At 34.9% G+C, this 12446-nt stretch overlaps 1 protein-coding gene across 5 annotated transcripts in view; it reads left to right on the top strand.

Moving 5' to 3' along the window:
- The window catches only part of ZNF516 (zinc finger protein 516), a 150242-nt gene that overhangs the window by 4195 nt on the left and 133601 nt on the right, over nt 1-12446 (top strand). Inside the window, exon 2 of one of the 5 annotated variants that reach the window (XM_069094976.1) lies at nt 9672-9805. The exons of 2 other annotated variants lie outside the window; for them this stretch is intronic. The gene's annotated coding sequence lies outside the window, so the exon portion shown is untranslated. 2 more of the 5 variants (XM_069094975.1, XM_069094974.1) reach the window with 2 other exon arrangements.

The following is a 12446-nucleotide window of genomic DNA, read 5'->3' as shown; positions in this document are numbered from 1 at the left end:
TACACTCAGTTGTCCGCCCTCACTCCCCCTACCTCGGCCCCCCCCCCCCCCCGTGACTTGCCCAGCACCTTAAACTCTTCCCCCCTCCCCCCCCCCCGTAATATAGCAAGGACGTCACGCAGTCTTGTACTGTAATACAAGAAGTGAAAGAGCAGAGGAAACAGACGCAGCTCAACTTCTAACCTTAACAAAGGCAGGGATCTGTCAAAACGACTGGAAAGAGAGAAAGAAAGAGTGAGAGAGAGAAAGAAAGAAGGGGGGAGGGAGGAGGGAAAGAGGAAGGTGGGGGCGGGAAGAAGGAGGAAAGCAGGGGTTGGAGGGAGAGAAACCCAAGGAGAAGAAGAAAGTCCTCTCGTAACGTTGTAGAAAGTGAAGCATGGTTCATGGAGGAAGGTTTACGGGACCGAAGTGGGGGAGATTTTAAAACATTGCCTTCTTGGATTATGTTGGGTTCTTGGTACTGAAGCGTAGTGGTTTGGTCAGGTAATTGTTTTTCTATTTTAAACTTCACTTTGTTATTGCTGAGGTGGGGTGGTGTAAAAGGCGTGGCACCAGAGAATAATTACATAAGTATTAAAACCTGATTTGGGTACTGGGACCAAAAAAAAGGGGGGGAGGAAGGGGCACCACAGCAAGGAATTTGGTGGTGCTGGTGGGGCTAGAGTTAAATTCTTGACACTTTATGGCTTGGAGACCTTAAGGTAGGTTTTTGTTTGTTTTTGTGTTAAGCTAGAGAACTGGTCACTCGCTCGTAAAGCTTCCTAAAGTGTATAATATATGAAATTGTTTCTAGAAACACAGATGTATTTCTGGGTGTGGAATAAAGCATTAAAACAGTACTCAGTGCATAACAAAGGACAGAAGAATGGGAGTTGGAAGCCGCTTTTCATGTACTCACTGTACTGATTTAACCACTTAAATGCTGAGAATTACACAAAACAGAATTATACTTTTTTGTTCTGCTTAATCTGGAAACCACAAGATGAACTTTATTAAAGATTGTGGTTCTTAATTAAAACTAAAACAGTCCATATACATATGTGGAGATATATATATATACACACATGTGTATTTATAGATGTATGCTATACATATATGCACATGAAGGATTCCCCTGGATTTGTTAGGAAGTCTCTACTCCTGGGAAAAGATTTAAAAGAAATCTTGGTTCCTCCATATGGCTATGGGTATATCCAAATGCTATTAGAACATTGTCCAGGATGAGAGCTGCCAGTACGTTTTACTTCATCGAAGTTCCCAAGGTAAAAACAGGCAGTTAATGTGGTAGAAATATTTTCACCCAGAAATTTGAGTATTTGTTATTTGACTGAGATGATATAAAATCAGTTACCCTGTATGCCTCCATTTGCTTAATGCTACTGAGTTTTGTTCTTTAGTTGTGGTGTCAAAAATGGCTTTTTTTGTTTATATTTGTAGTTACAAGTTATAATTTGAAATGTATCAGAAGTTGGGTTGGGAATGCATCTCAGCCTCCCCCCCCCCCCTTCACTGATGAAGTTTCTCAGTAACTTTACCTATGGTGTAATAATCACTATTGGAGTTTGGTTACTCAAGGAGACATCTTTAGTTTCATAAGAGTAACCACCATGGCCATCTTGAATAATCTCTAGAATAAAATGACCAGTATTATTTGTTTAACTTGTAGAATCAGTAGTCTTCTCTATATTTAGTTAGACCGTTACACTTTGGGGTATTTTTTTTCCACCAATGTGGAGGAAAAAAATCTATTTCTTGATAGAACCCTCCCCCGCCTTGCTAATAAAACCAGTCTAGAAAATTGTATAAATTCTAAAAATGATAACTTTGAAAAGTAACATGAAACATTCCAATCACATAAACCATTCTAGAAACTAATCAGTATTAAGACAAATGTATTGCATGTGAGGCTTACCGAGTGTAATGCCTTTCCCAAACAATAAAGATGGCATAGTAGGTATGTATTGTATCCTTTAGTTAGGTACATAGAAACTGGCTTTACTTAAGAATTAGTTCTTTTTTCATTTTTCAGTATTTCATAATTAACTATGGACCTTTTAAGCTGTTTAACATTACTGAAATCTGTGGATCAAGAACTTTTGATCTTGGAAATGTAACTGACTGTTAATCATTGCTAATGAATATGGTTTATCTGCAAAGTATTAATCTTGACTATTCAAGTGATGTGAATTCCAGACTAGCTGGTTAATATGTTTAATTCAAAAATTCATAAAGTTTTTCAGTCACTTTGAATGAGGTCAGTTTTTCACTTTAGGAGGAGATTGTGTGTAGTGGAAAGAAGCTTATATTTAAGAACTTAGAAACTGGGTTCAAATTCTACTTCTGCCACTTAGAACTGGTGTGACATTGGTCAAGTCACTTCATCTTTTTGGATCTCAATTTCCTCAATTTTTTGCAGAGGTTAGACAAGATAATCTCTTATGGTCCCTTTCAACTCTAAGCCTATGATTCTTCTTTTGATGTTTGTTCATAATGAATTTTTAGAGTATTGTCATCAAAACTAAATTGTTTTGGTGAAGAGAGAAAAAATGAATGCTACTCTTTTTTTTCCTTTCTCTCCTTTTTGAAACTTCAGATTCACTTTTTTAGACTTAATTTAGATCAAGATACTTGGGGGGGAATAAATTGAAATATTTGTTATTTCGACACTTTGGAACATTAGACTTCGGAAACAGCTTTGTGAAAAATGAGAAATCTTTGAAGTAGGTCTTTAAGTAGTTCATCTACATAATCATTCTACTTTATGTAATGTCAGGGTGATGTTCTAATGGACATTTAGTGTAGTAAAGGCAATGTAGAGTAGTGGAAAATGATCTGAACTTCAAGTCCTCAGAGACAGAGGTTTAGAACCCTAAGTTTGACACTAGCTGGATGACAGTGTGCTGAAGTCACTGAGTTTATTTCCTCATTTGTAAAATATAGATAAAAATACTTGGACCCTGTACTTCACAGAGCTATTATGAGGATCCAAGGAGATAATATCTATATAAAGTGCTTTACAAAGCTTAAAATGCTATGAAATATGAGTTTCTATTTATCTGGTGCAGGCTTTAAAAATCAACTAAATTTTGGTGGGTTTCAGTGGGTTTTACTTATTTTAGAATGTATTTTTTGGTTTGTGTAGAGGAATCATCTTTTAAAAATAGTTATGGGAGTGGCTGAAAACTGACTGGAAATTGTGCTTTTATTGTTTCTAACTACATTATACTTTCACTCCATAGAAATAGGAAGCTAAAATATAAGCTGATTATGTTCAACAGGAAGGGGCTTGTCTGAACCTGTACACTTCACTTGTATAATGAATGTGCCTGTTCAAATTTGTAAGACCATAGAGTAGGATGGTTTTTAGAAGTTTATTTCTTAATGCAGAATAAAGAGGGATGTTACTTATCTAGTGGAAAATAATGTTTTAATCTTCCTGTAACTGGATTTTCAGTGAATGAAGAATTATTTTAAATTTTATAGAAAATAAAGCTGCTGTTTTAGTCATAGACTTTTAGATTCAAATAAAGGAACTTAGAGATATTTCTTGCAACCATTTCATTTTACAGATAAATAACTGAGGCTTTAGATGGGTGAAGACCCAGTGACTTGTTGAGTGCCCCACTAAATAAATGATAATTCAGACATTCTCAGTGGTAGCATTCTGTACCTCCCCCCCCCCAGTTGTATAATTAATGACTAGATGGCAGAAAGAAGCAGAATGTCAAATTTATTTGATTAGATATCTGAAATATAAATATTTGAACTCAGAAGGAACATTCCTTTTTCAAAGCAGACATTTTACATGCTGTAAATGTTTATACATTTCAGTTCTTGGATAAAGCTGAAATGACTCAGTCAATTAGTTCTAAAAACACCCCACATCCATTCCTATTCTGCAAACCAAAAAAAAAGTTCTAACAGTTGTCCCCAAGAAAAAAATAATTAATTAGCCTTCCTCTTGAGTTTACTGCATGAGTGGATTAGTGTTCTTCTTATACTCCAGGAGTTTAATGTGTGCTGCAATGACTTTCATTAGTCCAGTATTACTTTGTAGAACTTATAGCCATTGCATAACTGTTTTGAGCCGAGAGCTTGTCTCCAACCTCTTGCTCATCTAGTTATATGTTGTATTTGTTTCAGCAGCTGGAATAAAGTGTTAATTCTATTTGGCTTTTGTGGTAATGGGAATGTTCCACATCCACAGTTAAAACTGTGGTAAGAGCCCTTCTTTCTATATTGTACCCTTTGTGTTACATTGAATTTATATTCCTTAGCAGAAAGACAGCTGTAGCTGTTGCTTCATTCTAAGATCTGAGTTTGTTCTGAAGTTTGATTAGAGTGAGGATGGATCATAGAGGAGGGTCACAGACAGCCACCCCAGCATTTAATACCTATTCAGTTTAACCATGTATTTCTTTGTAGCAGCAATCAGTGGTTCTGCTGCTCTTCATTGCTTCAGTGCAGTAACCTAACAAGTGGTGTGGCTTTTGGAAGAGTGTGGCCACTTCACCTCTTTCTCCTCCTTCTCTTACTTCCTAGTGCTCTCTTACCCCCAGCCCTTTGACCTATATGTCAGTGAGTAGTCCCTATAGTATATTAAGTGCCTCAAATTTAGCCAGGGGCCACAGGACCGAAAGTTTACGTTAATCCCACCACTGGTCTCAATTCTGACTGGTCATGGGGCAAATGGATGTTGGTGGTGGTGGTGGGGAGGTGGGACAGCTCTTGCATGCATGTTGACTTTGATAGACGAGGGACCTCTTGCCCTGAGCCAGTTAACATCATCCTTATCCCCATCCCCCTCCTAAAAGGAGGGAGGGAATGGAGAGACTTACAGGATTGAGTATGCTTTTTATGAAGAACATAATTAGGAGTGCTCTTAGTTTTTCAGGGAAATAGGCAAACTCACAAATTACCTTTTTTTCCCTGTTTGATTTTGAATTAATTAAAAAATTTTAAAACCTTTTGGGTTGACTGAACAGTATCTTTTACTTATAGACAATTAAGTAATTCAAAAGTACTTTCATAACTTTTAATTTAAAATTATCACTTACTGGACAGAATTAAATTACTATCAAGAATATGTTGTGTATTTAACATTGGGTTCACAAAGTTCACATTTTATTTCCTATGATTATAAGAACAACGTTGTTTAACTGCTACTTGAAGTTTATAGTCTTGGCTGAGGCATATCAGCAATCAAATATGTTTAAGAGAAATTGGCATAAATTGGTTATTGAGCCTATCCATTTCTTCCATTTCTCACTCACTACATCTGGCTACATGGAATTTGAACAGAAAGAAAGTTTTTCTTTCCAAGACATGGCTGTCATATTTAGGTCTAGAATGAAATGATTTCCAGCAGCCCACACCAAATAGTAAAGAAGTATAATTTTGTGGCTCCCAATGTTTTTTTTTTTAAAGGCAGCATTCTAAAAAAGATTCAGCTTTTAATCTTCATTTCAAAGTGAAATGGAAGCTACAAAGCATGTGTAATTACAATTTGCAACTATTTTTAGAAATCAGACATGTTTGGGATATATACTCTGATGATGAAAACAAATACTCAGCACACAGGGGTAATGGCTCAAAAGGAATCATTTGTAAATCAACTGAATTCATTTTTGATGCACCGGATTGCACACAGGTTCATTCTGGTAGATTGTTATTTCTCCTCTCTGTCTCTGTCTCTCCCCTCAGGAATATAATGAAATCTTATGTTCCCAGGAATTACTTCAAAGGATAGGAAGAAAACCTAATGCTTCTTCTGTGTTTCAGTCAGTTCCTGATCAGATTACATGTTGAAAATAGGATGAGCTCTTAATGTATTTTGTTATTTTCTGAGTAAATGTAACCTGGGGTTTTCCCCCTTCAAAAGCAGGTAAAAGAGAAATGCAGAGTTGATGTGCCATAGTTTCTTGTACCACAGGGAATAGCTGATGTCAAATCATCCTCCTGGATACAGCTGTCCTGTTATTGTCTTGCTCATTTAAAAAAAATGGTGAGCATAGACTAGCATGTGTTGTTAGTTTTCAAGAAATATTTAGAGACTAGTGAAAATTAATGTTCTTTGTTTAACATTGTGATTTTTTAAGCTTGCAGATTTACTTTTTAAAAAACTTATTAGCAAAACTCTATATTTTTCTTCAAAAAATTAACCCCCAATTCTTATCATGTGAAAAGAATAGAAATTTGCTGAAGAATTTATGTTCTTTGTTTCAGAAAAGGGCAACATGTGTCTGTCTTTACCATATGGTTGTATTTAACCTATATTGCGTGAGCTGACTAGGAGTTGCATTTAAGCATTGATTTATTTCAGCATTTCAGAATGTTCTTTGAAATTTAGTACAGTAAATGATGCATTGAGAGTTTGTGCACCAGATCTGTGGCTTTAGCAGTTTTTTGTTAGGTTGATATTAGGGTCAGAAGCAGCCATTTACAATTTTTTTTTTAATATGTAAAATTGTTTTCTTTGGAAATAGTTTAAGTACAAATTTTGAAATGAGAGATAAGGGACTTTCTTCTGGAAAACCTGCCATGGAACCTAGGTGAAATGGATTCAGCTTTTTTTGTGTACAATAAAGCAGACTTCAAGGCTGATAGAAGAGCAATGATTCCAGTGGTATCTCTCCATTTCTTAGTTCGAATGACAGTAAAAGGTAGCATGATTCAATGGAAAGGATTCTGGACCTAGAGTCAGGAGAGACCTGATTTTGAATATTTATTAGCTGTATGCTTCGGTTTTCTGACCCTTAGTTTCCTCACCTGTAAAATGGATACTCAAACTCATAAGAGCAGTCTCACAGGGTGGTTCTAAGGAAAACATGTATGTCAAGTACTTTGCAAACTTTAAAGGGCTGTACAAATGTCAGCTCTTCTTATGAAAGACTTTTTCCTCCCCAGGAGGGTTTGCATTTTCTGTGTGAATCCTTTAATGTGTGTGAGGTCTGATCATATTGTTTTCATATATTTTTGTGGTGGCATACTATTCTAGATTTAGGTTTGAAAAGAAAAAATGAGACTTCTTGATTTAATTTTTACTTCATTAAATTTTGTTTTTCTTTGTATGTAGGGATAGATATACATTTGGTAAACATAGGTACACATAACAGGGATTTGTTAATATTGATAATTTTGGAAAAGCACATTTTAATCCTTTCCCACCTACTTTCCCTGTTTATGATTATAGTCATCTTCACAGTTGATATTTTTGTATACACTAATATAGTCCTGACATCAGACTTAGTATTTTTATAATATGGTATGCTAGAAAGAGCACTGTTTTTAGAGTTATAAACAATGAATTTGTGTTTTGGTTCTGGCTACTAGCTGTATGACCTTGAGTAAGCTCCTACCATTTCTGAAGCTTTGCTTCTTTTTGTATGATGGAGATATAACACTTGGACTCAACTTTGTAAACTGTAAGGCATAGACTATACAAGGTATTATTGCTATTACAGGCATTATTTCTTCAGTTTTAAGGAGAAAAGGAAATAAATTGGACTTATTTTCCATGTGACAAGTAATCTCTCTAAGGGCAAAATGGTGGTCCTGGATGAAATATTTCTCATTGAATTTAAGAAATGTAAATGAATACTGCCTTTGGTAATGCATAATTTATATTGACATTAACACTGACACCAAGAGAACATTTTTATTCCTGTTTGAGAAAATATCATTTATGTTGGTAATCATATTCCCATCAGATACAGACTGATCATAGCACAGCTATCTATGCCTGTAGCATGGCCAAAATCATAATGATGAAATAATTTTCTCTTTTTGAGTAATAACAAGCATACTTGGAGCTAATGTCATTATAATCAGTGCACACCAGGTGTTAAATGGCTTCCCCTGTGTGCAACTTTATTTCAGAATGGCTACTTTAAAAAAAAAAGTAAGTTTTAAAGAGAGAGGGCTTTTAAGTATTAACTAAAAATTGCTAGCTTATAGCGAGTTTTTCATGAAAACCCTTTGGTACTAGGTATTGTAAACTTGGGGAAAATGCTATATCAAATTCATGTGATTAGTACTTTAAGGGAAGGATTAAAAATGGTCAGAGTAAATTACCCTGGTGAATAGAGAGGCAGACTCTATTAATGGTTTTACAGGAACTTTGCTTATCAGTTACTTTTTAGTTTGATTAGGGATTATAGATTGCTATATGGTTATACTTTAGGAAGTCTGTTTAATCTTGTTTAAATCTAAGAAAAAATTAAGTAGCTTTAGTTATTTGCCCAGAGAAACAAGGTTTCTGCAGATTTTTGTTTGGAATTTGATATGCCTATACATGCACATTACATCATGAATCCCCTGTTTTGCCTTTTGATCTGTCCATTTTTAGCTCTAGAAATTTAGTTCTCTTACTCAGAAATGAGTGTTTTTGTCATTCATAAATTAGATTCCCCAAGTGTTCAAATATTCCATGAGGATGAGTTAGGCAGTTTTGGAAACTACATTAATTTTCTTGAACAATCGCCTCTTGGAAAAAATATAAAAGCCTCAGCTTGGCATTTAAAGCCTTTCATAATCTGACTCCCACCTACCTTTCCAGTCTTATTTCATATTATTGCTTCTTAGGCACTTACCATTCCAGTCAGACTGGCTTGCTCGGTCTTCTCTATACATGATATCCCATCTTCTGTTTCCATGGCTTCTCATAAGTAGATCCTCCATATCTGGAAGGTCCTTTCCTTCTCACTGCTGCCTCATAGAATCCCTAGCTTCCTTCAAAGAACAGCTCAAGGGTCACCCTTTTATGTAAGGCCTTTTCTGATCTCCTATCCTTACCCCAGTTAATAATACTTTCCCCTCCCTTGAAATGACTTAAAACATACTCTGTGTTTATTTACTTGTATTATATCTCCTAAACAGACTGTGAATTCCTTGAGGTCAGGGGCTAGTGTCTGTCACAAGGCCTTGTACATTGTAGGCATTTAATAAGTGTTTGCTTGATTGAATTAAGTGGAATCAGAAAAGTTCCATTTATTTCACTAAAGGTAATATTTATTATTTACTTTTATTTTTGGTATTAAGGAGTTAAAGTAGTTTCCACAAAGACCTTACTTATTCTTAAGGAACAGTGCTCATAACCACTGGGAAAGCCATGAAAGTCTTCATCTTCACATTTCTTTAGACATTTTTGTAAGTGTACTCACTTTCCATTCATCTTTATTTTTAGACTGTGAAATTTTAAGGCATGTAATTTATAGGAGCTATAACCAAAGAACTAGAAGTAATTAGGCCACTCTAGCTCCTTTATTCTGTAGATGATGAAACTGAGGAGAAAAGGTAGGTAACTGTTCCGAGATCACTCAACTAGGACTAGAATCCTGGTCTTATTCTCTCCCCAGTATTTTTCCTAGAAAACTATGCTGATAAATACACACAGTAACATAGGGTGCTTTCCCAAAAGTTCTTTGCAAGACCTAAGCTTGTTAGGATTACTTACTAATTTAGAGCTGTAACATGAGGTCAATATTTGGCTGATAACCATTGAATTGAGGCTATGTCAACTTTCAGATCCCTTTCGTTTTACTTCTTTGAGGATGAGAGAAAAATAAGGATGAGAAAGAGTAAATTAGAGTCTTATTTGACTACTCAGAGATAACTGACAAAGTACTGTTTCATAATGAAGAGCCTACTCATTGTATTTTCAAATCCTTTAGAGGTAGCGGTATGGAAAGCCCATTCCAGGCAAGTACGGAGTCAAAAAGGACCAGTCACTAAATCCCAAGTAATTTCCAGATCCAGAAACCACAAATGGCTCCCAGAACAGATTGTCTTCTTGGTGAACAAAATGGTAATCATCGACATGAATATCACTTTCTGTGACTTAGAACACATACACACACGCACTCACACTCTTTCACATACATCACAATGTGTGTGTGTGTATGTGTGTATATATATATATATATATATATGTATGTATTTATGTATCCAACATAATAAATGCTTGTGGAAATCGGTTGCAAAATGTTTATTTAGAATAAAGGACAGTAGAATGAAAGAAATTCTACTCTTCAGATATTGCCACTTATCTTCTCTTAAAATTAATAACCCAAATCATAATAACAACCCCATAAGGATGGGAAAAAAAGAAAAAAAAAAGAAAAAACAATGAATAGTGAGTGACTGGCACATGAGTCTGTTGTCCAAATCTTGTAGTCATTGCTGTTCTATAGCTATATGGTGAAGCAAAAGATAATTTGAGGAAAAACTGTTTTGTGTCAAAGTAACTTCTGTCACATTTAAGGGGACAGATGATAGGCAGATACACAAAAGTAGGTAAACTAAATTTCTATTGGTTTTGAGAAGGAATTGCTGAAAATAACAGAGCAGAAAGGCAATCTAATTTTGGTAACCGCTCTCTTGGAGTTATATAGCTATTCTCCCTTTGCCTTCAAAAAATTTTATGAAAGTTTTCTTCATATTTTTTTTTTTCTGTAACTATGATGTTACTTTTGACAAGAAGTGAAGAAAATGGAAGCCAAGTGTCTCAGATGACAACAACATGAGTTTCTTTGATTTCGTCCTAAGTAGTTGTAAAAGTTGGCAGAATCAACAAGCAGCATGGCGGAGGGTCATAAGTTACAAAATTATACATTTAAAACTCGAAGGAATCTCATAGGCCATACTAATTTTATAGATGAGTAAACCCAGGGAGGTTAATTGTTTTGCTCAAGATCAAGAAACCAAGCATCAGAAACAGACAATGAACCCCAGGTTCTCCAACTCCAAAGTCAATGTTATCTCCACTGTATCATAAGGGTATGTGATATTATGGAGGGAACATGAGATGGCAGAGTCAGGATACTTGGTTACCGGTGCTAGCTATGATGTTAGTGTATATATAGTAATTACTATGTAGTGTTTTAAGGTTACAAAGTATTTTTTCCCAAAGCAATACTTGGGCTTGAGCTAATGCAAGTTGTATTATTATCCTAATTTTATTGATAAAGAAACTGAGTCCTGGATAAATAAGATGACTTATCCAAGGTCATAAAGCTGGTGAGTAGCAGAGATGGAATCTGAATGTAGGTCTTCTGTCTGCAAGTCTAATGTTTTCTACACTATGCCATGCTACCTTCTGTGGCTGAACAGGACAAGTCGTTTAAAATATTTGGGCCTTCCTCATAGCTAAAACAAAGAGGTTGGTAGAGTTGATTTTTAAGGCTCTAACATTATATATTTTTATGATATGAGTCTTTTCTCTTCTAAATTTTTATATGAGCTTATGGAGATTTTTGAAGAACACCTGACTAACTCTGTATTCCTTCAGCCAATTCCAGTGAAATTGGGAATTGTGCAAAGTGGTACAGTTAATTTTTTTCCTTGTAGCGTGAGTAGTTGGAGGACTTACCTTGACAAATTTCCTTTCGTGAGAGAACTAGAGCCCAAACTCTAGATTTTTTTTAAGAGAGCAGAATAGATGAAGAATATTTTGGCAATAAAGTAGATTTTTACTTGTAATATTATTGTTTAAATTTATTTTTCTTCATATTTCTGTTTTCATAAACAATGTATGTCTGCATACATTTTCTTTTTTTTAACAAATGATAGATGACATTTTTATAGTATCTATTGTCCCATTTGAACCTATTCACTATGATAGCTAAAGTATTATTTTTTGAATTTTAGAGATTCAGAAAATGAGGTAGAGAGAGATTGGGGATAAGTTCAAACAGTAGTTAATAGCAGAGCAATACTTTGAAGCTAGGATTTCTTTACACCAAGGAAGACAACTCATTCCATTAAGCCATAGTCATTACTTTTATATCAGAATTTGTGTTCTGGGTATTTTGCATAATTTTTTTGAAATTTGTCCTTTTCTTCTTACTCTTTTTCTTTCTTTTCCTCCTTATCCTCATCAGCTTCTTGAGGTCAGAGACAGTATCATTATTGGTTTTGTTTCCCAGTTGCCTAGTACAATTCCTGGCACAAAAGTAAACACTTAATAAATGTTTACTGATTGACTGATTGATCATCATTCCATACATTCTTATGACAAAATACATCTTGGCCAAAATATTACAAAGATTCTTTTGCTCATTGAAATAATTTATGGACTTTATTCTGTGTTCCCATGTACAAGGACATTTTTGCAACTTTCTTAAAATACAGTATATTGTAATTCTTTAAAATATAATTGCTACCATGTTGAACTAGTATTACCAGTTTATTTCTGGTGGCATTAAAAAAAAGTGCTGGCTGGTGACTTTTCTATCTACAGTAAGGTATCTTCATCTAAAATCCATAAACTTAGTTTTTAAAATATTTTGATAACTATTTTAATATATTTTTTCTTTCTGTAATCTTATGAATATATTTTATTGAAGGGGTCCATAGACTTTTGCTGACTGCCAAAGGCATCCATCCATCTCTCTCTCTCTTTCTCTCTCTCTCTCTCTCTCTCTCTCTCTCTCTCTCTCTCTCTCTCT

This window comes from Petaurus breviceps, unplaced genomic scaffold, assembly GCF_028583685.1.
Source record: "Petaurus breviceps papuanus isolate PSGF00001 unplaced genomic scaffold, PetGlider_PUasm1.0 224, whole genome shotgun sequence".
NCBI lineage: Eukaryota > Metazoa > Chordata > Mammalia > Diprotodontia > Petauridae > Petaurus > Petaurus breviceps.
This window is presented reverse-complemented; position numbering and strand designations above follow the sequence as displayed.